The sequence below is a fragment of the Pinus tabuliformis genome, chromosome 9 (genome assembly GCF_031772625.1).
Source record: "Pinus tabuliformis cultivar Carrire ecotype Pingquan chromosome 9, CPIR1, whole genome shotgun sequence".
In the NCBI taxonomy this organism is placed as follows: Eukaryota; Viridiplantae; Streptophyta; class Pinopsida; order Pinales; family Pinaceae; genus Pinus; species Pinus tabuliformis.
This window is the reverse complement of record NC_142307.1, coordinates 1,988,180,784-1,988,205,441: the sequence shown is the minus strand read 5'-3', so window position 1 is coordinate 1,988,205,441 and position 24,658 is coordinate 1,988,180,784. Positions and strand designations below refer to the sequence as shown.

The 24,658-nt window shown below is 38.2% G+C and overlaps 1 pseudogene; it reads left to right on the top strand.

The window, feature by feature from the left end:
- Positions 1-396: 396 nt before the first annotated feature.
- LOC149156983 (beta-carotene hydroxylase 2, chloroplastic-like) lies at positions 397-24,554 on the top strand (annotated as a pseudogene).
- The last annotated feature ends 104 nt before the right edge of the window (positions 24,555-24,658 follow it).

The window sequence follows — 24,658 nt, the reverse complement described above, 5'->3', positions numbered from 1 at the left end:
ACGAATAACTATGTTCCCTTGTGTATTTGGGCTCCAATTTCTTTCCACCCATTTCTGAACAGATCTTGGAGAAGGCCAGAGCCCTGTGAACTGTCCTACAAGACCACGTTCAGCTAAGGAAATGGCAGCTCTTCTTGGGAGAGTTGGCAGTAGTGAAATCTTTGGAATGTCCGCTAGTTTCTTCACAAATTTACTAACCGATGGCCTGGTTCTTGGAGCTCCGTTTTCTAATATCAGAGTTGCAAATGCTGCTTCATTTTCATTATTCCCTTGTTGGGAGGAGGAGTCTCCCTCTGCAGAGGGACGCATTGTTTAAATAAAACTCAACAGCAGGAGGCTGCCGAGTAAAGGGACAGCGTGAGGCTACAATGGATGAAGGAGAAAGAGCTCGCAGACATGAGTCGTTCAAACGAAAGAGGGTCTCTAGGGAGGCCGGGCAATGCCAAAGAGAGCTCAGCGACATGTGGCTGCCAAGCGAGAAAGCTGCAGGAGGCAGCGACAGCGGGTAGGTCAGGGGCATGTGCGCGCAGCAGTAGCTAACTTTTTTTTTGAGTGATTCCCCTATTACTATTGTCATGGTAGCCCTTATTGTTATTGTTGTGCCCCCTATTGTCCCCATATTGTTATTATTGTGCCCCATAGAAGCCCACTATTTTTATTGTTGTGCCCCTATATTATTATTGTTATGTTGGCTTTGATTATATTGTGACCCCTTAGACCCCTATATATAGAAAGGAGGTTTTGTCATTTGTATCATCCAAGAATTATTCATTTGTGTAATGTAAAGGAGGTTGCCCCCTCGAAGAGGCTAATTTTGAAGTCATTGAACTATATTTTCTTCTATTTTGTGAGCTAGTTACATAACATTTGGTATCAAAGGTTATCCTTTAAGAGTTGGAGAACTTGTTGATGTTTGATGTGATCTTCCACTAATTTCATACAGAAGCATCTAGAACTACTCAAGCGTTGAGGACAACACTTTTTTTGGAGGAGAGGGGCATGTTAGATCCCTATAATACTAGTGATTCCCCTATTACTATTGTCATGGTAGCCCTTATTGTTATTGTTGTGCCCCTATTTTCCCCATATTTTTATTATTGTGCCCAATAGAAGCCCATTATTGTTATTGTTGTGCCCCTATTTTCCCCATATTTTTATTATTGTGCCCAATAGAAGCCCATTATTGTTATTGTTGTGCCCTTATATTATTATTATTGTTATGTCGGCTTTGATTATATTGTGACCCCTTAAACTCCTATATATAGAAAGGAGATTTTTTCATTTGTATCATCCAAGAATTATTCGTCTGTGTAATGTAAAGGAGGTTGCCCCCTCGAAGAGGCTGATTTTGAAGTCATTGATCTATATTTTTTTATATTTTGTGAGTTGGTTACATAACATATGCATCAAAAAGAGCAATATAAACAATCTAAGAATCATAAAATTTATTATTATTCATTGCTACTCATTGCTCGATTGTAAACAATGCAATCTTCAAGGTTCTGTATCACCACTTCCTCTACTTGTTTGTCACGGTGCTAGGTACTCATGTTTGCACTATTGCCAAACAAAAACCAAGAAAAAAAGACAGTCACAAAGACAATGAAGACTACATAATATATGGGATATCTAAGAATGTTCTTCTATGATACCTAGTAATTGAATATTCAATGTAATCCATGTTCTTAGCATTATAAATCATTGTTACATTTGGACAATTTGTCATATTGTATCAATAGACTTCATGGAAATGAAAATTAGCTTTGCATTGAATGGATCAAAATTGCAAGAAATTGATCGCAGGTTTATCTTGGTGTCTGTCTATTTGACTCATTTGTTTTTCTTCTTCACTTTGGCTATACTTCAGCTGAAATACGACATGGGGTTGTAAACCACTTCTCACATTTCCTATCTCATGGACATGATGTTGTTTTGCATTCATTGCATACAAAACTGAATCCTGAATATCTTCAAGACCTTCACCATGCTAATGATTTTGTAATGTACTTGCAAGGATTGTCTACACTTTCTTCTATTTGTGCTCCATCTACAATTAGCTTATGGGGGGATGCATTTTGTATCAAATGGTTCTCCAAATGATTGTTATTTCCAATCAATGTTTGGCTATTTATAAATGGCCAAGCATATCTAGGTTCAATCAAGACATTCATGGCTATCAATATAATATTTTGCTACATAACCAGAACCCTGCATGTGGACATTTTGAACCACTCATGTTATATCGCACAATAGATATTATAGCTCCAATAGATAAAGCAATTGGCTCATGCATTTTTCCATACCAATGCTCACCTAAACACTTTGGCTTATTGTCAATTGAGCAAACCTTATTTGAGCAAGGCTTCTTGATCTATGGACAAAATTGTGATTATTTCCATGACTCTTTGTTCGAATCTATGTGTACACTTGCACCATGGTTTGATATGTCTAATATGAAAAAAATAATTGCACAAAATTTTTACAATTGTTTCATTTGCAATGACATTAGAGTTACCAATTGCTTAAAAGAACACCTGAATGCTAGAAACTTTGAGCAAGAGAAATGTATCAATGATTGGTAAGCTTATATTATAAACTTAGCAATGCCATATGCATATGGACATATAGAAGGAAAAGCTTTTGCAATACAATGGATATGTGAACTAGTTGATGTTACATATACATCTGGAATACATAAACAAAAATATTTCCTTAAGATTCTATTCATCAAACATTTGCTCCAAAGTCTTATACCTTATGAATTTACCAATATCCACATCACATGCACTTCTGCAAATTCGTAGTGTTGAAAATATTAACCACAATGACAACATACCAAAAGTGCTCCAAAGAATCTCGGAAAGATAAACCTACAACTCAATTTCAAGTGTACCTTGTAGAGATCTTGTTAGCAAACAATATACTTTTACTACATCTTTTACTCAATTAAACCATTGTCCAATTGACATTACGACAAACAAAAAAAAAATGAAGTATCAAAAGGTTTCACATCACCGAAAGAGGACAATAATTATTTTTCAATGGACACACAAAATAACAAACAAGTCTCTACCTCTTTTTCCAATGGATATAGTAAGTGATACACTCACTTACATTAGTTGAAATATGTAATGCAGACACAAGGTGCTCTAATACAAGAAGCACAAAAGTGACATGTAAAGTCAAATAAATCAATCGAGGCATATTTGCAATCAATCCAAGACACACCTACATATGCATGTTGCATTTGTGATAGATTGTACTTTGGAAAGGACATGCGACCCATTGACAAACTCACATTATCGACTATTTGTTATCTGATCCCTGCATCGAACTTCAAAGCTATCAAACTCAATGAAGAAATATGCAAATCTTGTAATAATGCAATACTCAATGAAAAAGTGCCTACATTTGCATCACCTCTTCATATTCAACGAAACAAAAAATTGATCTTCGTTGTACAATTGACACATTTGGAGGAGAGATTAGTAGCGCCAAGAATAGTTTTGCAGAAATAAGACAACTTGGTTACAAAAGATCACAAATTTGATTAACAAGAACAATCATAAATGTTCCTTCCATTCTAGATATAATTCAAACAACACTACCTAGAGATATTGATGACAACATGACAATGGCAGTTATGCTAAAAAGAAAAATGGAATACAAGAATGCTTATTTGTTTGGAAATATTCGACCCAAAAAAGTGATGTATGCATTACATGACTTGTGCAACACATCTCTATACAAGAGTGAATAAATAGTAATCAATGATGAATGGAAAAAACACTTTGATCAAAGTAAGCAAAATCATCAGAGCAATAGTGAAAAAATGAAGCAACTAGACTCACTAAATGCAGATAGTGATCTAGAGCCAAAAACTGAAACACTTGTACATGGTTATTCAAAGGCCCACCTCATCCATGATCTTGATGCAAGAATAATACAGATTGCGCCTTCTGAAGGGTTTCATCCCCTACACATTTTTCAAGGCAAATTCTCTGAAGAACTCAACTTCCTACCATTGTTCTTTGGATCAAGTCAACCTATTGATGTTATCAATTGCTTTTCCTGTCAAAAAGTTGCATAATGGGAATTGTAGCACATGTCTGGTGACTTTTCAACACATATTACAAACATATCTTTTAAAGTAATCTGCATATTGATAAACTAGGTCTCTAGCTCAACTTGGATTTCTATTCGCAAAGGGGAACTGGAAGACAAAAACTAGTTGCTAAAGATGTCAAAAATCAAAACAATCTTAAAAAAATATTAAAATCACCAATTACATATCGATGTTTAAAGAGCATTTACACATTCCCTTACTATTTTGAACATTTATGAAAGGATATCTTTGTGATGATACAATTTCTTGGCCCACCATCTTTCTTGGTCACATTCACTAGTGTTGATCATCTTTGGGATCCATTGATAAATGCACTAAAAATACAAAGAACTGACTCAATAACAAATCAGAAAAACAATTCTGATGATGAATGCATTGACACATTGATCAAACATCAACCAATCATTTGTAATTGATATTATAGGCATATAATCTCATCATTATGTTCCTTGATAACAAAAAACAATGAATTGTCTCGTCAAGTGAGAGATTATTTTTAGTCGCAAAGTTCAAAGTAGAGGAACAAAGCATGACCATGGATTTCTTTAGATTCCTGATGCACCAATATATCAACATTCTCCTAATGTCAATGTCATAACTTCCATTGATCATTATTTGACTTCTAATTCAACAATGTTGTCGGATAAAATGATTCAATTTCAACCACTTCACCACACAAAAACTTGCAAAAAACATAAAAATTATACTTGTATATTTCGTTTTCCTTTCCACCAATTGATGATACTTGTATCTTACACCCTTTGTGCAATGAAAACAATGATATCCAAGCAATGCAAAAGAAACTTTCATTTCTTCTATTGAACAAATTCTATTAAAAAACATAACATTTGGCATGTTTTTAGTTGATCTGGGAATTACAAAAAATGAATACATCATGCTCTTATGCTTTTGTATTACTCGGCCAATTGTACTACTCAAAATAAATCCTTGCAATGTGTGGATAAATGCATTTGCAAAAAAATCTCTTCGTTGTGCAAAGCGAACACAGAGGCTCAATTCATTTTAGATGCCTATGTTGCAACAACATATTGCAACCCTTATATGACAAAAATGGATTGCTCCATGACAAAAACCTTCAAACAAATTTGAGAAAATTGCATGTCTGGTGGAGACAACAAAATTAAAACTATTCGTAAACTTGGAAACATATTGCTAAATATGCAACAAATGTCAAGTAGACAAGCAATCCACATTTCTCTATCATTGCCTTTGTATTTATCCTCTAGAAAAACAATTTCCATTAACATTTCTCTAGCTAAAAAACAAACATATGTTCTAAAAATACCTATATTGTTACAACAAGAACCTGATAATTCTAAATATATTGTTTGCATGACAACCATTGATAGATATGTCACATGACCCACTGCCTTTGAGAAAGTTACTTAGCAGAATATGTTTCCTCCTATTCAATCACAAAAATAACAACAAAATAAAATAAAATGTCCATGTGTCATAAGATTCATTCGATACAATGAACACATGGACCCAAAAAACCATTATAGAGAAAAAATGATGATCTACATCCCATATAAAGAGTTTGAATACACATTAAAGAAAAATGACAAGGCATGAGATGAAGCATACTTTTCCCATAAACACATTGTCGATGCCATCGAAAAACATTTTTCTTGTTTAATCACACCATGGGGTGATATTGAAGCTGCTTCTACTACAATTGCATCCAAAAATGACGAAATATTTATGATACTTGTTACACAGTAATTTGTCACCATTGGTCATCGTCCCTATTACCCCTATTTCCGTACTTTGGAGCACTCATTCCGGGACCTGTGAGCAGTGACATAACCTGCAAACACTTGCATTATGTTCCCCTAAGTATGTACTTCATGTTCCCTGAAGACACCTACTGCAAAATATCCCTGAAAAGTGCCCTTTTTCCATTAGCGCGGGTCCACAATGTACTACCCGCGCCAATCAATGAGATCCTTAAAAGAGGGTGTGACCATTGGCGCTCTGTCTTAGAACAACACCCGCGCCAACCAAGTTTGGTAAAGATTTTTGACAAACGCGCGCCTAGATGTTTTTTCCCTTCAAGTCATGAAGTCTTTTGAGGATAAAGCTCATCTTCTAGATGTCGAGAGTCATCATCTATCCTTGACATCTATCCATAGCGGCTTTTTGGAGATAATGCCAATCCACAATGGGTGTCCTGATGCATTGTATCTTCTTCCCCTACTCCATCTATAAAAGTCTGTCCTCATGCATTTGACAAGCTAGTTTTGGAGTAATGCTAGTTGTGATAACGCTTGTCTCAAGTGATAGTAATAGTCTTGGAGCATAGGGAGGTTATGCTGCCGGAAGTCTGAGAGAGAGAAGGTCTATTGCAATACATGTATAGCTGCTCGCCCAGCCAGAGGAGAGATTCATCGTCAGATCTTTGGTTGTATCTTTCTCTGTTGATTATTCATTAATAAACGACTATCATTATGGTTCCGATCTTATTGTTCACTATGATAATGTTTGATCTATATCTTGTCTGACTGATATATAGTTGTATTTAGTGGATTTTATGCTTGTGTTCACTTCGTTCTTTGCATGTGCAGGTATCCATTCGCGGAGATCATGAGGATTGTGACCTGCCGAAGCAAGGGAACGAGAGTATCAACTCTTCTACGACATTAGCGTTGGACTCCAGGTTGGTTCTCATAATCCACTTTCAGTATGCAACTAGGAACTTGCATGGTAGCGTGAATTGACCAACTCAGATTTAATTACTTTTGACTTAGAACGCCATACACAGAGACTGCCTCCCCAAATCGCATTCCTCATACAGGTTATTATTGATTCCAAAACGATTCATCGTACAGTCATTGACGAAGGTGCTTCAACTTGCATCATGTCTGTCGCCTGTTGGAAAGCTATTGGATCTCCTATGCTGAGCCAGTCTCCCATGACCTTGGAAGCTTTTGATGGAAGAGCCTCTCGTCCTTATGGTATACTCCAACGTTTGCCCATCTGTTTGGAAGGGAAGACGGTCGAAATGGAAGTTGAAGTCGTTGATGCTACTCTTACCTACAACCTCCTTCTCGGACGTAGCTGGATCTACGCGATGAAAGCTGTAGCTTCATCTTTGTTTCGTATCATCAGTTTCCCTCATCAAGGCAAGATTGTTATCGTAGACCAGCTATCATTCTTCGCTTCCTCTTCTGAAGGCAACATCCCTTTTGTGGAGCATACATCGAAATTATCTGAGAGTCTGGGAGCCGGACTTTTCAAAGATCCCGCTCTTATGGGTGTTTTTCCGCTCCCACCTCCTAACGTCGCTTCTGTTAATATGATTACTACTTGTTCTGATCCGTGGATCATTCCTCCCACCGACCAAGTAGATTCTTGGGGCGACCAGATGCCGTTGAGTCCTGCCGAACTCAACTATGTTGAAATTATTGCTGCATCAGCTCCCTCTTCTGAACTTGCTCCTTTGAGCAAGGTTCTCCACTCATTTGCTCCATCCTCAAGGATTGTAGATGAGACTTCTTCGGATCCTTTAAAAGAAACATTCCCTTCCGACGAAGCTATTATTGAGACTATGTCTCTCGAGGAATTTCCTTGGCATGATTCTCACCATCGTTCCTCGTTTCTCCCTGCCCCTCAGGATATTCTCACTTGCCTTGAGCGGTTTGCTCCTTGCCTCCCATTACAAACACCTATTCAGATTTATCAGGTGTCCTCTGAAGAGAATATGGCAAACATTACGCAAACCCAGCCCATCGACATCTCTGTGAAACCAGGGATTGTCGGGCATCTTCACATTGGAGTCACTTGTACTCCGGAGGAGATTCAACTTTATTCCAATCTTTTTCGCGAATTTCGTGATGTCTTCGCATGGTCCTATGAAGAAATGCCCGACATTGATCCTAGCATAGTGGTGCATGAGATAATCACGTACCCAGGTGCTAAGCCTGTTCGTCAACGTTTACGCCCCGTACACCCCCGAAAGGCTGCAACTATTAAGGCCGAGGTCGAGAAGCTTCTTAAAGCCGGTTTTATTTATCCTATCCCGCTCATAGATTGGGTTTCTAATATCGTACCTGTGAATAAAAAACAGGGTACAATTCGTGTTTGTGTCGATTATCGTGATATAAATCGAGCCTGTCCTAAAGATAATTTTCCCACACCATTCATTGATCAAATTATTGACGAGTGTGCCGGAAGTGAAATATATTCTTTTATGGACGGTTTTTCTGGCTATAACCAGATCAATATTGCTCCCGCTGATCAACACAAAACTGCCTTTATCTGTCCATGGGGCACTTTTGCCTATAAGAAGCTCCCTTTCGGTCTTAAAAATGTCGGTGCTACCTTCCAGCGTGCAATGTCCTATGCATTCCATGACATTCGACACATTGTACAGCCTTACCTGGATGATCTCCCTGCTCATTCAGCCAAACGTCAGGACCACCCTAAACACCTTCGCGAAATCTTTCTTCGTTGTCGATACTACAGAACCAGGCTTAATCCTCACAAATGTGTCTTCTGCGTTGAATCTGGCCGACTTCTCGGGTTTGTCGTTTCCCGAGAGGGCATCCGTTTGGATCCCCTTAAAGTCGAGGCTATAGTGAATCTTCCTCCCCCTGCTTCTTTACAGCAATTGCAGAGCTTGCAGGGTAAAGCAAATTTTTTACGTCGTTTCGTTCCAAACTATGCCGAGGTGGTCAAAGGTCTTACACGATTACTAAAGTGCGATGTCCCTTTTCATTGGGATACCATTGCTCAGGAATCTTTTGAGCGTCTCAAGGGTCTCCTTGTTTCTGCTCCATTGCTCCGTCCTCCGAATTATTATCGTGACTACACTCTGTATTTGGCCGTCGCCGACACCACTATCGGCATGGTTCTTGTTCAAACTGACGACGATGACACTGAGCATGTTATCTATTATCTCAGCCGCAACCTTTTAGACACGGAAACTCGATATGCTTATGTCGAGAAGTTGGCTTTGGCCGTCGTTTGTGCTGTCCAACGTTTCTGTCATTATATTCTGCTGCGTACTACTACCGTGATTTCTGATCGCAACCCCATGACCTATATTTTGTCACGCCAGTTGCTGGGGGGCAAGTACTCAAAGTGGATTGTTATCCTCCAAGAGTTCGACTTGGAATTTACCACTGCCAAGTCCAAGAAATCCCTTGTATTTGCTGAGTTAATTTGCTCTTTGCCATCTTCTTCCCCGACCTCTCACGTAGAGGATCAAATTCCGGATGAGACTTTATTTCTCATTAGCACCCTCGATCCCTGGTATGGAGATATCATTATATATCTGCAAACGTCCTCTTTTCACCCTGGCGTGTCCAAAGACGCTCGGCGAAGGATTCGTCATCAATCTCAACCATACCGTATCATTGGGGATACGTTATATCGCCTCGGCGCTGACTCTGTTCTCCGCCGATGTTTAACTCTCGAGGAAGCTGAGCGTGTCTTGAATGACTGCCACTCAGGTGCCTGTGGTGGTCACATGTCCGGATATGCCACTGCCCAAAAAATCCTCTGTGCTGGCTATTTTTGGCCCTCTATTTTCAAGGATTGTATTCTTGCCGTCTGTTCTTGTCATGAGTGCCAGATATACCAACGGAAAATGCGAGCGCCTCCTACTCCATTGCACCCTGTGGTCACCGTCGGCCCTTTTGCAAAATGGGGCATTGATTATATGATCTGTAACCCTCGCTCGGCCGGGGGGCATGGGTTTATTATCGTTGCCGTCGATTATTTTACTAAATGGGCCGAGGTGATGCCTACATTAACCGAAGACGGTCACACAACGACGCAATTTTTATTCAACCATGTTATCTCGCGGTTCGGCGTCCCTCAAGCCATCATTACTGATCACGGGAAGCATTTCCGTAATCATATGATGTCGGAATTAACAACCCAGCTAGGCTTGCAGCACGATAGTTCAAGTCCATACTACCCTCAGTCTAATGGCCAAGTTGAAGCTATCAATAAGGTTTTGGTTACAATGCTTCAACGTACCGTTGGCATGCATAAGTCTAACTGGCATTTGATGTTGTTCCCTGCCTTGTGGGCCTACCGAACCTCTGTGAAGGATGCCACTGGTTTCACTCCATTCCAACTAGTTTATGGACTAGAGGCTACCCTTCCAATCGAATGTGAAATCCCTTCATTAAAATTGGCTATCAAGCTACTTCCCAACACTACTCTGTTAGAAGAACACCTTCTTTACCTGGAACGGCTAGATGAGACTCGTCGCCTGGCCTCTTTGGCCATCGAAACACAAAAGAAGCGAGTCAAGACTCACTTCGATCAGACCGTACGTCCACGTTCTTTTGTTGAGGGAGATTTAGTCCTGCTCTACGATCAGGCAAAAGATAAGCTAGGAGCAGGAAAGCTCGAGTCTATGTGGCTAGGCCCTTACATTGTCAAGAAAGTTTTGCAGAAAGGGGCCTACGAGCTAATTGATTATGAAGGGAACCCTCTTGGGAAGCCCCGAAACGGGCTGTATTTGAAAAAGTACTATGCATGATGCTGGTACATTTTATTTTGTACATACATGTACTCTAGCAAGTGTGTTGTGTGTGTGTGTGTCAGTTTTAAAGGCGTAACTGCCACTTATTGTGTCTTTCGCTTCTTGTGCAGATGTCTGATGCACCTTATGTTGGTTTCGCTGATGGTGCCTGCCGCAGTACTCGCAACTTGTCCTCTGCGGCGTGGGTGATCTATGATCCTCATGGCGAGCTGATAGATTTTCAGGGTGTGTGTTTGGGTCGTACCACTAACAATGTCGCCGAATATTGTGTTGTAATCGAGCTACTTGCTGAAGCAATTAATCTCGGCATTCGTGCATTGGTAGTGAACCTGGACTCTCAACTTGTCGTCCACCAGCTCAACGGGCAATATTCCGTTAGAGACCATCGCATTCTAAGGTTGTATTTACGTGTGAGATTGTTAGAAAGGAACTTTGATTTTATCACATATCAACATATTCCACGACAATTAAACACATTATCTGATGCATTGGCTAATCATGTATTAGATAGACATTTGCGTAATTTGTAACCAAAACATTATACAAGCAAGCACATGAAAACACAATAATAAACCATAGGCATATGTATATATATACGTGTGTGTCATAATATTTGCGCCACGCACATTACATAATCCAAAAAATAATACATGTCCGAATCTCATATGGCTGCAGACAACATGTCTCTCAAAAATATGCAAAAATGAAACCTAGGCGTCTAATCACGGCGATGCTCATGATAGCATGTCACCGCTCGCACCAAACGTCTCAGCAGACGATGGACGCGAGTAGGTACTCCCACTGTGTGCCTCTGGTACGTGAAGGGCACATCTGCCAGTCTAGCATAGTCTGGAATCCCTCGAGTGAGTGCCTCAAGGTTCTGTACTAGCTCATCACCTGCACCACCCTCTACCTGAGGGTCGGCTGCAGGTTGTGCCCTCCGTGCTATGTGAGACAAATCAGCTGGTCGCTCTGCACCAACATCTGCATACATATATATAGCTATTGTCAGAGACAGACATGTATTACAAAAAAACTTAAATACACAAAAAACATCAAAAACACAAAGAGTTCTTACCAAGCTCCTCATCCAAGTCTTCTCCCGCAGGCAATGGGAGATCTAGGTCTCCAGTAAAATCAGTGCCCGCATAGGGCCAATCCTCTATAACGATCATCTGGTGACGGAGCCATATGAAGAACTCGGGCCTCCAGGCCATCTGCTGGCCCCCTCCTCCTCTGGGCATGAGTGCTGCCCATCGAGTCAACCTCGGCTCCCGTGGCACTGGATCTGCCACTATACCTCCCTGAATCCGGAATATCGGCAGTCGCTCCAGGAAGAAGGATACCACGATGGATCCATACCCGAACTGTTTGTTGCCATCACGCTTACACTTGGTAAGCTGCCTCTTGATGTTTGTAGTCACTGTCGTGGCCCAGTCAAACAGTGTAGGTTGGAGACACTCGGTTGCCAGCAGTAAATGATTCTTGCTGGCCTCGTGGGGCGCCTGTACCCCAGCCGTCCGTGTGATAGTGAACAGTATCACTCGTAGCACTAGGTCTGGGACTGTGATAATATCTACCTTGGCACTGTTTGATCCAAACTGTGCCCCAGGACAAACCCGTTCCATCACCTCCCCCATCTTTTCCCCGGAAGGCCTACTACCAGTCAAGATGGGTCGTGCACCTCTCCGCGATAGTCCAGTGATAAAGTAGACAACGGAAACATCTAGCTCCAATGTCTGATCTTTCAGGCGGAATACCTGATCCTCTGTATCCCAAGCATCCACGATGAATCGTAGTAGCTCCGGTTGTGCACGCAAATAAGAGGTGAGGAAGAATTTCTTCAAGCCACAGTACCTCAAAGCATCAATGCAGGCTTCATCCTCTAATGCCATAGCATCTACGGCATCATGCTCTCTTTCTCTCCATTCTACAGCCATTCTCACAAATCCCTGCAACCATAAAGTCGAAAATATCATCATTAGATCATTGATGAAACCAAAATTAAAGGAAAATTGCAAAATTAACGGTCAAATCTATGGGAAAATTAGGTCGTGCGGTTGGCGCAACTGTTTTCAAAACAGTCGCGCCAATGTCGCGCCCCCTTTGGGAAAAAAATCCCATTGGCGCGATCCCGAGCGGGAAACTCACGCCAATGGCGCAGCCCTAAAATTTTGCAATTCCTCTTGCAGGGGACCCATCTATGGATGAAAAACTGAAAAAATGGAATGAAAATGAAGCTAAGGATGAGACCTCTTACCTGCTCCAGACGGCGGCTTGATTGCTTTCCTGGATTGATCACAATCAGCAGTTGAAGTTTGCACCCAAAACCCTCCAATGGTAAACTCACAAGGTGAAAAGTAAAAGTAAATTTGTTTTTTACCATTTCACTATTTTATAGCATTTTTTGACCTAAAAATACATTAAAAATAATATTTTTTTGGTATTTTTGGAATATATTTATGTCGAAATGGGTTTTACGCTATTTTTGGTGTGATGACAGGGTTTGGTGCAACTCAATCGACGAAACGAGCTCCTTTTCCTACTTTTTCAAGCTCGGTAAAACATGTGAAAAGGTTACTTTAAGGTCCGCTTTCAGCTCTTTTCTGACCGTTTAAAGAGGAAAAGATTGCCGAGTTACTCCTCTTGACTCGTTAAACGTTAATAAGGGGCGGTCGCTTTAAGTTCTTTTTATCGACCGTTAAAACATAAAAAGATTACCGGGTTTTTGTCGTTTCAGACTCGTTAGTGGTTACAAAACGACGTGGTTTTGATCGTTTTTTTACTTTTTCAGGTCGAATTCACTATTTATGAAAAGTACTCTTCGATCGTAATGGTCGGGTGGTTCTTTCGAGCATTGTTTTATACTTTTTCGGGCTCGCGAGACACAACTTTACGAAAAAGGACACCCCTGCAGTTTCCTTTTCTGCTGTCTTTTCAAACTCTCTAAACATGAAAAGACGTCGAGTTCTTCCTTTGTCAGACTCGTTAAAACCTGATGACATCGGATTTTGTCGAAATGACGCACCACAAGCATATGTTATCCCCATCAAGCTTGTTAAAAATAATTGGGGTACTCGCCAGAAATGGCGGGGGAAAAAAGGAACCATAATTATTGTCGTGTCGGCAGTATGTCGCTCTTGAACATGGCACTTGTCTGCTTTCGTATCTGGGTGGGGATATCCCATCTCATTTTTCACTTGCCTCCGTGGATTTGGGTAACCCCGTTTGACATCTCATCTGCTCATTGCCTCGTCACCATGACCTCTGATCCATTGATGTCAAATACTGCCAATTCCACTATCATGCCGCCGATATGTTCAAGAGAAGTTGACCTCTGCAAAGAAACAACCTCCCTCTGATAGTTCACATAATTTTGATTCACGACATTATCTCTCTGTCTCGTGTCGATGATGTGGGAAACATTATGGCCCACCTTCGATCAAGGTCACTTCCTGTCGACTTCAGCTCATTATCCAGGAATCTGATCTAGAGACTCCCTTCCGGTGCCTTGGAGCCTGCATGCCTCAATGGCAGGTTCTTCGTGTTCAACGTGAGGTTTTCATCATTGGCCTCCGATCGAATGATTCTACGGGTGTTCGACGTCAGATCACTAATTCGCACGCCGTAGATTGTACCTATAGTACCTTGAGGGCCATTGTCATTATTGGTGGTACCTCTCGCGTCTGTTAACAGTTTTCAACTTCAGCTCATATATTCACATGCTTGAACTTGTACTTTTGTTCGGGTCGAGATGGAGCACAAGACCCTGGATTGTGTCTGTTGTAATCCAGGCGTGATTCTTGATACATGACTCATTCACTGGATGGCTGCGACCATACCTGTGTCGATTCATTGATCCTAACCAGATGGCTGCGTCCATAATATGGGTCTAGATTATTATGTACTCTCTTATGGATGGTTGCGACCATACCACATACATCATGTACTTGAGCTATCAGTTGTATCTCTCAATGCAGATTCTCGGCGGCAGCTACATGTGTTCTTGTAAATCATTTCACCCCTCTCTCTCTCTCGGGCCTCATGCTTTAGGGGGCATCTGTTACACAGTAATTTGTCACCATTGGTCACCGTCCCTATTACCCCTGTTTCCGTACTTTGGAGGACTCATTCCGGGACCTGTGAGCAGTGACATAACCTGAAAACACTTGCATTATGTTCCCCTAAGTATGTACTTCATGTTCCCTGAAGACACCTCCTGCAAAATATCCCTGAAAAGTGCCCTTTTTCCATTAGCGCGGGTCCACAATGTACTACCCGCGCCAATCAATGAGATCCTCAAAAGAGGGTGTGACCATTGGCGCTCTGTCTTAGAACAACACCCGCGCCAACCAAGTTTGGTAAAGATTTTTGACAAACGCGTGCCTAGATGTTTTTTCCCTTCAAGTCATGAAGTCTTTTGAGGATAAAGCTCATCTTCTAGATGCCGAGAGTCATCATCTATCCTTGACATCTATCCATAGCGGCTTTTTGGAGATAATGCCAATCCACAATGGGTGTCCTGATGCATTGTATCTTCTTCCCCTACTCCATCTATAAAAGTCTGTCCTCATGCATTTGACAAGCTAGTTTTGGAGTAATGCTAGTTGTGATAATGCTTGTCTCAAGTGATAGTAAGAGTCTTGGAGCATAGGGAGGTTATTCTGCCGGAAGTCTGAGAGAGAGAAGGTCTATTGCAAGACATGTATAGCTGCTCGCCCAGCCAGAGGAGAGATTCATCGTCAGATCTTTGGTTGTATCTTTCTCTGTTGATTATTCATTAATAAACGACTATCATTATGGTTCTGATCTTATTGTTCACTATGATAATGTTTGATCTATATCTTGTCTGACTGATATATAGTTGTATTTAGTGGATTTTATGCTTGTATTCGCTTCGTTCTTTGCATGTGCAGGTATCCATTCGCGGAGATCGTGAGGATTGTGACCTGCTGAAGCAAGGGAACGGGAGTATCAACTCTTCTACGACATTAGCGTTGGGCTGCAGGTTGGTTCTCATAATCCACTTTCAGTATGCAACTAGGAACTTGCATGGTAGCGTGAATTGATTGTTGCTAGACCCATTTTGGGCTAGTGGGATCGCCTCTGTCCACAGAGGGGATTTACCTCTCCAACAATAGTAGGGCTTGTTCTAATGAAAAATACAGCAATCAACATGCCCTATAGGAGAAAATGCAATTTAGAAATACTCAAACTAAATGTACAAAAAGCAATGAATTCATTAAGCATCCCTTTGTTTTGGAGACATTGCATATCATGAAATTATGAGACAGTTAAATCAAGAGCAACAATCAATAATCAAACAAATAATTCTATGGAAAAAAAGCAATCCAGGAAAGCACTTCTATTTGTTCATCGCTGGGGGTGCAGGCACAAGAAAGACATTCATTGCACAAGCACTTTACCATGCACTAGTGCGTCTCTATAACAAAGAATTACAAAGTCACCCCTTGAACAAAAAGGGTCTAATAATTGCATTTACTGGCAATGTTGCATATATTGCACATGGTATCACAATGCATTCAGCTTTGCATTTGCCACTTTCACCATGTCACATGGTGTCATTGGCTTCTAACACAGTTGATACATTGAGCAAAGAATATAAACAACTTAAATTTCTGTTGATAGATGAAGCTTCATTAATTGGCTATCGATTGGTATATAACATTGACAAGCGACTTCTCGAAATCATGCACACTCCAGCTTCCCCATTTGGAAAACTCGACATAATATTATGTGGTGACCTATGTCAAGCACAACTTGTATGTGATTTTTTGATATTTGAACAATCTTGTCTTAAGGAACTATTGTTCCTTACAACTTTTGGAAAGACAACGTGAAAACCTATGACTAAAACAAGTATTGCGACAAGACAATAAAGATTTCGTATTGATCTTAAACAGAATTAGGACATGTTCACACGCTGACGATGATATTGCATTCTTGAACAAACATTGTTATAGATGTGCAACAAATGATCCAACCTTTCCATACTTCTTCTACTTAAAGACTTACAAAGTGACCCCTTGAAAAAAGAGGGTCTAATAATTGCATTTACTGGAAAAGTTACAAATATTGTACATGGTAACACAGTCCATTCAACTTTGCATTTTCCACTTTCACCATGTCACATGGTGCCATTGGCTTCTAACATGCCTGATATATTGAACAAAGAATATAAACAACTTAAATTTTTGTTGATAGATGAAGCTCCATTAATTGGTTATCGATTGCTATATAACATTGACAAGCGACTTTACAAAATCATGCACACTCTAGCTTCCCTGTTTGGCAATCTCGACATAATATTATGTGGTGACCTATGTCAAGCACAACCTATACGTGATTTTTGGATATTTGAGCAACCGTGTCTTAAAGGAACTATTGTTCCTTACAACTTTTGGAAAGACAACGTGAAAACTTATGAACTAAAACAAGTAATGCAACAAGACAATAAAGATTTCGTATCGATCTTAAACATAATTAGGACATGTTCACATACTAACGATGATATTACATTCTTGAACAAACATTGTTATAGATGTGCACCAAATGATCCAACCTTTCCATACCTCTTCTACTTAAACAAGAATGTACATGAAAATAATGAAAGAATGTTGTCTCTCATCAACACAAAAGCAATCATATTAAACACATATGATAGAACAATTGAATCAGCAAATACAAATCACAATAAAAACATCAAAATGTAATTGTCATCTACCATTATGCTCAAAGAAAATATGATTATTGAACTAATTGGCAGAAATTACGATATTCAGGATGGATTGGTTAATGTTGCTGAATGAATTTTTAGAGCATCTATGACATTTGAAAATGGTGCAATTTGGATTGAATTTACTGATCCAACTGTTGGCACTATTCAAAAAAAAATGGCACATTTGTTCAAAGATGGAATAATGTCTACATGGACACCTATTACTAGAGTTTGTAGGAATAATGAATCAAACAACAAAAATAGTTTTACAAGAGAACAATTTCATGTTCAACTGGCATGTGCATGAACTATACATCGATCACAAGGGTTTACAATGGACAAATCGGCCTTTGACCCAAAAGGATTTAGGAAACATGGACTCATATATACTGCACTTTCTTGTGTCAAAGATATTAAATCCTTGTATTTGCTAAACAAATTGGAACATAAAAACTTTTCCCTCAATGACAAAGTTGTTGTTGACCTACATAGACTTAGAGAAAATGCCTCTTATCAGCTTGAATATAGCATATATCAAAGTAAAACAAATGATGGCTTGACAAAATGTTCCTTCAACACATGTAGTCTCCCCTTGCATTTTGAGGATATCATTGCTGACTATGATCTAATGAGTGCTAACATTCTTTGTTTCCAAGAAACAAAAACAAAATCACCTCCGTGAAATCCATTTTTTGCAAACAAATATCACTACATACATCTATTCCACTTACATGGAATTATCACATACTACATTAAAAATATTGTAGTTGACAATCATTTCACTTATATAACGAGCCAAATTGAATCAACAATTGCAACATTCCATGTTGAAAAAAAGCCATTATGCTTGCAAATGTATACATTGCACCAAATACAAGTATTGAAGAAAATTAATTTCATCAATTTCATTTTATAGCGCACATGAAACAAATACCCAAAAGGGCTTGTTGGTGACTTCAATTTGGACATGTTGCAAAATAGTCACCAACAAAGAAAACTAATTTTATTTATGCAAAATAATGGCTTCAATTTCCACACAAAAAAGATAACAACTAATTATGGCTCAATTCTTGACCACTTTTGGACAAATATCTCAGCTAATATTGTTTCTTTCCATGTCTTCGATGCTTATTGCACAAATAATCATACGATTTGTATTACCATACCTTTGTTGTTGGCTTGAGTCATTCTACCAATGTTCATGTCCTACAATTTCATTGTTCACTTATCACAATAGTTCTCACATTTGCCAATGTCCACCTTAGACACATGTTATGATTTGCAAGCATGGAAAAAGAAAGGAGTCACACACAACAACAAATAAGAAAACAAAAAAATGCAAATATCAAATTCTTGTATGTCTTTGAACCATCAACATAAATATGTTCAGTTTTTCTTCCATAATTGAAATTTTTTATGTCATAGTCACCATGGAATTTATGCATTTTGGCTTTCACTTCATGACAATTTGTTCTATATACTGAATAACATTGTTTGCTTTATTTTCTAGTTCATGTTTCATTGTTTCTTATCCAAGTGTCTTTGAAAAAAAAGAACACTTGTTTTTGTAGCCATAATGATTCTTAATAACACATTTCAAAAATAAAATTTATGTGTGATTGTCAATGAAATCTATAAAACATTTTTTTATTGTAACTTATGCACATTGACTACATAACAACCAACAATGACTAAAAAAAAAAAAAAAAAATTGTCTAGTGTTCATACAAATCCATGCTCATTTTACTTTTTGTTAATTCCCTTTGTTCAATTGGCCATTTTCTCTACATATCCATTTGTTTTCCTTACATTCTATTTTCACAAAACATTATATCTATCTATCTATCTATATATATATATATAATTTTAAAGGTCATATATACACTTGTTTCATATTTAACCACTCTCTACATATCCATTTGTTTTCCTTACATTCTATTTTCACAAAACATTATATATATATATATATATTGTTTTAAAGGTTCTATATACACTTGTTTCAGATTTAACCACTTGGATTTCCGTTTTTTTGGCAGCAATTGGTCGAGTCATTTGCAACAACATCATGGAAACAACTAGCTCTAGCAAACAAGTATTCGAAAAAGAAATAGTGGAAGATGAGAATCCAAAGAGGTTAGATTTATGTTGCACTGGATATTTGTATAGTCAAATGACATATTTGCATTAAATCAATGGCAATGTTTTTTAAAACATATTGTTCTAATTTTGCATATACACAAACCAAAAATAATGCAACCAACACCCTCCTCAATCATTGAAATATGCTTAGGAGCATATGCAAAGATTTTTGAAGGCGATATCTTGGTTATTTATGGGTCAGCACAAACTAAAAGCCCCACTCATCTACAAAGGCACGGTTGCCCCATGCTAATTTGGTTGATAGCCACTGTCAACTAACTACCACAGTGAACATGAGCAACAATCTTATAGAGTGTTTCCAAGACATGTTTACTGTTGGAAACAATGTTTGAATTACAAACTTTGCAATAAGAAACAAGGGAATTTATGAATGAGGAGATGCAAAATGTTGTATGGTGTTGTAGGACAAAACCATAATTGAATCAATTGCACAAGTTTTCAAAAAACATATACTAGCTCCATGTACAACAATACACAATCATCTTGTTTCAAGTGATACATATGTATTTGGCTCAAAAGGAGCAATAATGATAGGTTGTCAACAAAATAACAAGCAACTTGAACTCAATATCAAAGATGGTGAAGTTGCAGATGACAATGCAATTGTAATTTTGCTGCTACAATAACCAAACTTGCATTTTCACCAAAAGCTAATAGTTTCTTTCAAGCTACGTTCTTGTATCTTTGTGTTCCATTGTTATCAAACTAGCAATTATCTCATCATTTCTTGTACAAATTGCTTAACAAAAAATATGTTATCTGATTTACTACAGTTGTTATTGAATGATAGTCATAGAGACCATTTTTTCAAAATACAGCATGAATTGGCATCAAAGACGACTTCGCTCTATTTGTTCAAAAACATTATTAGAAATGATGTGAAAGGCAGTCAATAGTTGCGCTATGGATCAACAACTTTTGTTGATCCATTGAATGATGAATTTGCAAGAGTGCATCTATTATCTTTTGTCAAGTCAAGAACACATGTATCTTTCCTAATACCTTCTTTGTTCAAGTAACAATAGTTTTACTTTGATATACAAAATCTTGTATTTTGGCGAAACATATTTGAACCTAGCAACTCAAAAAACAAAAACAAACAAACAGATGGAAGGAGTGCTAAAAGCCAAAAATGTTTTCTCTCCTCCTTTTTAGCAAATTTGCAGTAAATGCAAACAACTTGTTCATCCAAATAAATGCACAATCTTCAAAGATAACACAACATTTAATTATAAGCACAATGTTGAATGTACACTGGAAATAGATGGCTGTAAAATTGATTGTATGTTGCAAATGTCACAGCTAAAAGAATAGTGCACAGTTATGCTGAGACAAGCTTCCGACAATACATGTAGAACATATAATCTACAGTTTTCAATCTAAGAAAACTTTGTATTCGAGGTCTTTTCACTTTAACAGTTAACAACATTATTGTTGAGATAAAAGAGTTGTGACCAACAAAAAAAATTATTCCTCTATGCATCAAGTTTATATATTTTGACAGTTCTGTTATTCATCTTTCCATTTTTACCTTCTGCATTTCACCATGTCATAATTCACAAATCCTTGCACCAACGCTAATGTATAGTTTTGTTTTTATTGCAAGTTCCAAAATTGCAAAATACAAAAACATCTTGTTCACTGCCTTATTGATGTTTGCTACAATATCTAGAATCAATGATTTTTTTTATAACTAGTTCTTGCTCTCTTTTTCCTAGAACTTTTGAATCAAACATTTTTTCCTCCTGCAAATGAAAACAAAGACCCAGATGCACATTATGCAGTATAATAATTCAGTTACATACAAAATTCTGCCAAACTATGACATCATTTTGTTAATAGGACCATAATATCTCAACTCCACGGTGATATAATGTAACTCCAAAATACTTATTATACCATATTATATATATGCCCATCTTTTGCTCTCCACTCTTGGAATATTAACTTGGATTCTCATTTGCTGTGAATTATGGAATTGTGTTTTGTTAGGAAAAAAAGAGAGTTGCATGTGTGTCAATCTCTTGATTTATGTATATGCTCAATGAAATGTTATGTGTTGAAAGAAGCCATGACATGAGAATTGAGATATATGTGTTATCCTTTTATTTTCCCATATATCAAATCCTCTTGAAAATTTATATTCGTATTTGCACAATTGTTTTTCATTTTGTATTCATTTGATGATTAGCATTCTTGTTTTCTTTTTCTAAGTTATATAGTGTTGCATTGTAGTTATATACAATTGCAAATTTATCGCCTAATGAATTAACAAAGCTTATATCTCATTTATGTTTTCTAATTTTTCTGTCTCCTCTTATAATGCATTTCAACTCACAAAAAAAATTGCAAATTTAACTATAATCTAAGGAGATTGTGGTTTTATTAATGTTAGGTGCTTCAACTATGGTGCTCAATAATTATTTTGCTTGTTTTTCCTGAGGCATAAATGGTGACAAATGTGTGTACTTTCTACAACCACTTGTTCTTTCCAAATTTTCTGCCAAACTAGTGCATCATTTCGTTAATAAGATTATAATATCTTTATTGCACAAAAACATAGTGTAAGCCCAAAAAAATTATTATACCATATCTACGCCAAAGGCGTTTTTCACTGCGAGCTTGGGATGAACAAACACTATTCAACCCAGCCAATCCCCTTGCTTTGTTTTCGTTGTCCTCCAGCCAGTTAAAATCTTACACATGGAAAATTCACAAGCGAGGCGATAAACTTCGGTTCATCCACTGCTGGGATTGACGTACATACAAGTTCAATAGTCAGTTGAAGAAGGCGTTGACATGTTTTAACTGCCTTTGGAAAAGATAAGATGGGGTATAATTACCCAATAAATATTGGGCAAGCACAAATGTAGTTGGGTAAGAGGTGGTAAATTGTGAAAACAAATCTTGGTGGTTAAAAGGGATCATGGTTCCCTGAGATCGTTCTCTTAGAATCTGAGGAAAGTGTTCGCAGGTGTCTACAAGCTTACATAACAGGTTCCATGTTCGAATTCGGGGAAGAGCATAGAGGCTGTAGTATTGACGCGAATAAACAGAAATGTGGAATAATTCATCTCCATGATGATTGTTGATGTGCGATTCAACACTCCCACCTCTTCTTGCGCCAACCAAACCAGCTGCACCACAACCAAGCAGGGCGTTTTCTCGTTATTATCTTGCATTTTCCAGAGCTTCATCAGTTAACAAAAATGGCTTGAGTTATGGTTGCGCTTTTTTTGAATTCCATGGGAGAAGGAAAGTGTTGCCTCTGTTCTCTGCGTTGAGTGAAAAATCCCAACAATAAGAGACAGAACCAGAATCCATCGAAGATGAGGATTTTGTTACTGAATTTGCAGATTATTTAAGCAGTAGAGTTTATGAGAATGAAAGGCAGTGGGATAAAAGAGCTGCCAGGAGAAAGGTTGAACGCCACGCCTACTTCTTTGGTGCCATCACTTCCAGCATTGGGATTACTAGCATGGTCATTGCGACTGTTTACCATAGATTTGTTTGGCAGATGCAGGTTTACATTTCAATTCTCAGCCCCAACTATCACTTTTCCCATCTTTTGAATACTTCCACTTCATAGTTATGATAATATACTGTTAATTATTTCACCTCCAGGTGGATATCAGACCCATTTAGATGGGTGTGTGCTTTTGGATATAAATTCTCAGTAGTTTGTGACTTTCTTGTCTTTATGCTCATATGTATGAGATGACACAGGTATATTACCTTGCTTGTTCTCTGATGGAATTTGTATGCAGGGTGCAAAGGTTCCCTACACAGAGATGTTTGGCACATTTTCATTAGCAGTGGGAGCCACGGTATGTGCAAGTTCTCTACTTGAGCTATTGGTATTAGATTTGGAACTAATTATTCAAATAATGACTCTAAAATGTTCTTGTACAGGTTGGAATGGAATATTGGGCTCGTTAGGCTCATCGAGCTCTCTCGTATGCCTCGTTCTGGCATATGCATGAGGTATAACTACAATTCACAAAAATGTGGACCAATAATTAATTATTTAAAAGAACAACCCAATTGTAACATAGAATATATGTTTTGCACTATGCAATCCCCTTTTGCTTCATTGATTACAGGGTTGTGGAGATGTTAGTTTTACATTCTAATTGAGAATCCACTTTCTTTGGGCAGTCTCATCACAGGCCAAGGGAGGGGCCTTTTGAGTTGAATGACATGTTTTCTATCATCAACATTGTTCAGCCATTGCATTACTGGCTTATGGATTCTTTCACAAAGGCCTTGTGCCAGACCTTTGTTTTGGTGTTGTAAGTACTGGCCTCTGTTTTGATTGTTGCTACCATTGAAATTCACAGAAGTACTAAATTGACAATATTCTTTAAAGAATGATGTGATCACTATAAATTTAAACCAAGTTTGACTTAATAGCTATGTTAAGGTGATTTTCAACACCACTATGTTAGTCACTCTATTATCAACCTACCGTGCATTTTGAAAAATTCCTCAGGGGCTTGGTATCACTGTTTTTGGGATGGCATATATGTTTGTCCATGATGGTCTTGTTCATCGTCGCTTTCCTGTTGGGCCTATTGTTGATGTTCCATATCTTCTTAAGGTAGCAGCTGCACATCAGGTTTGTTCCTAGATTCCTTATCATAGCTCTATAGAATTCTTCATCTATCTGTGAGTTAGACATAGATTTCTTTCTAGTAAGTAACGAATCTCATACAGGTTTATTTAAATGCTACTGCAACTTCATCATGCAAACAAGTTTAATGGTGTACCATATGGTCTTTTCCTTGGACCAAAAGTGATTTTGCTTCTTCCCTTATAACTGTTTGTAGCTTTGTATTTCAAATGTGTTTAGAGTTATTCATGCGTGATCTTAGGTGAAGATATATTGATAGTTTATTGATTTTTGAGTTTCACAGGAATTGGAAGAGGTTGGAGGTCGTGAAGAGCTAGAGAAATTGTATAATAGTAAAATAAAGGGCCTCCAAAATCTTCAGTTAAGGCTCTGACTTTCCTGCTTGTGTTATTTGGCACAAATTTTCCCATTTTATATCTACATTCATAGGCAACTCCAATTTCCTGGAGAGGTAAATTTGTACACACTATGAGAGTA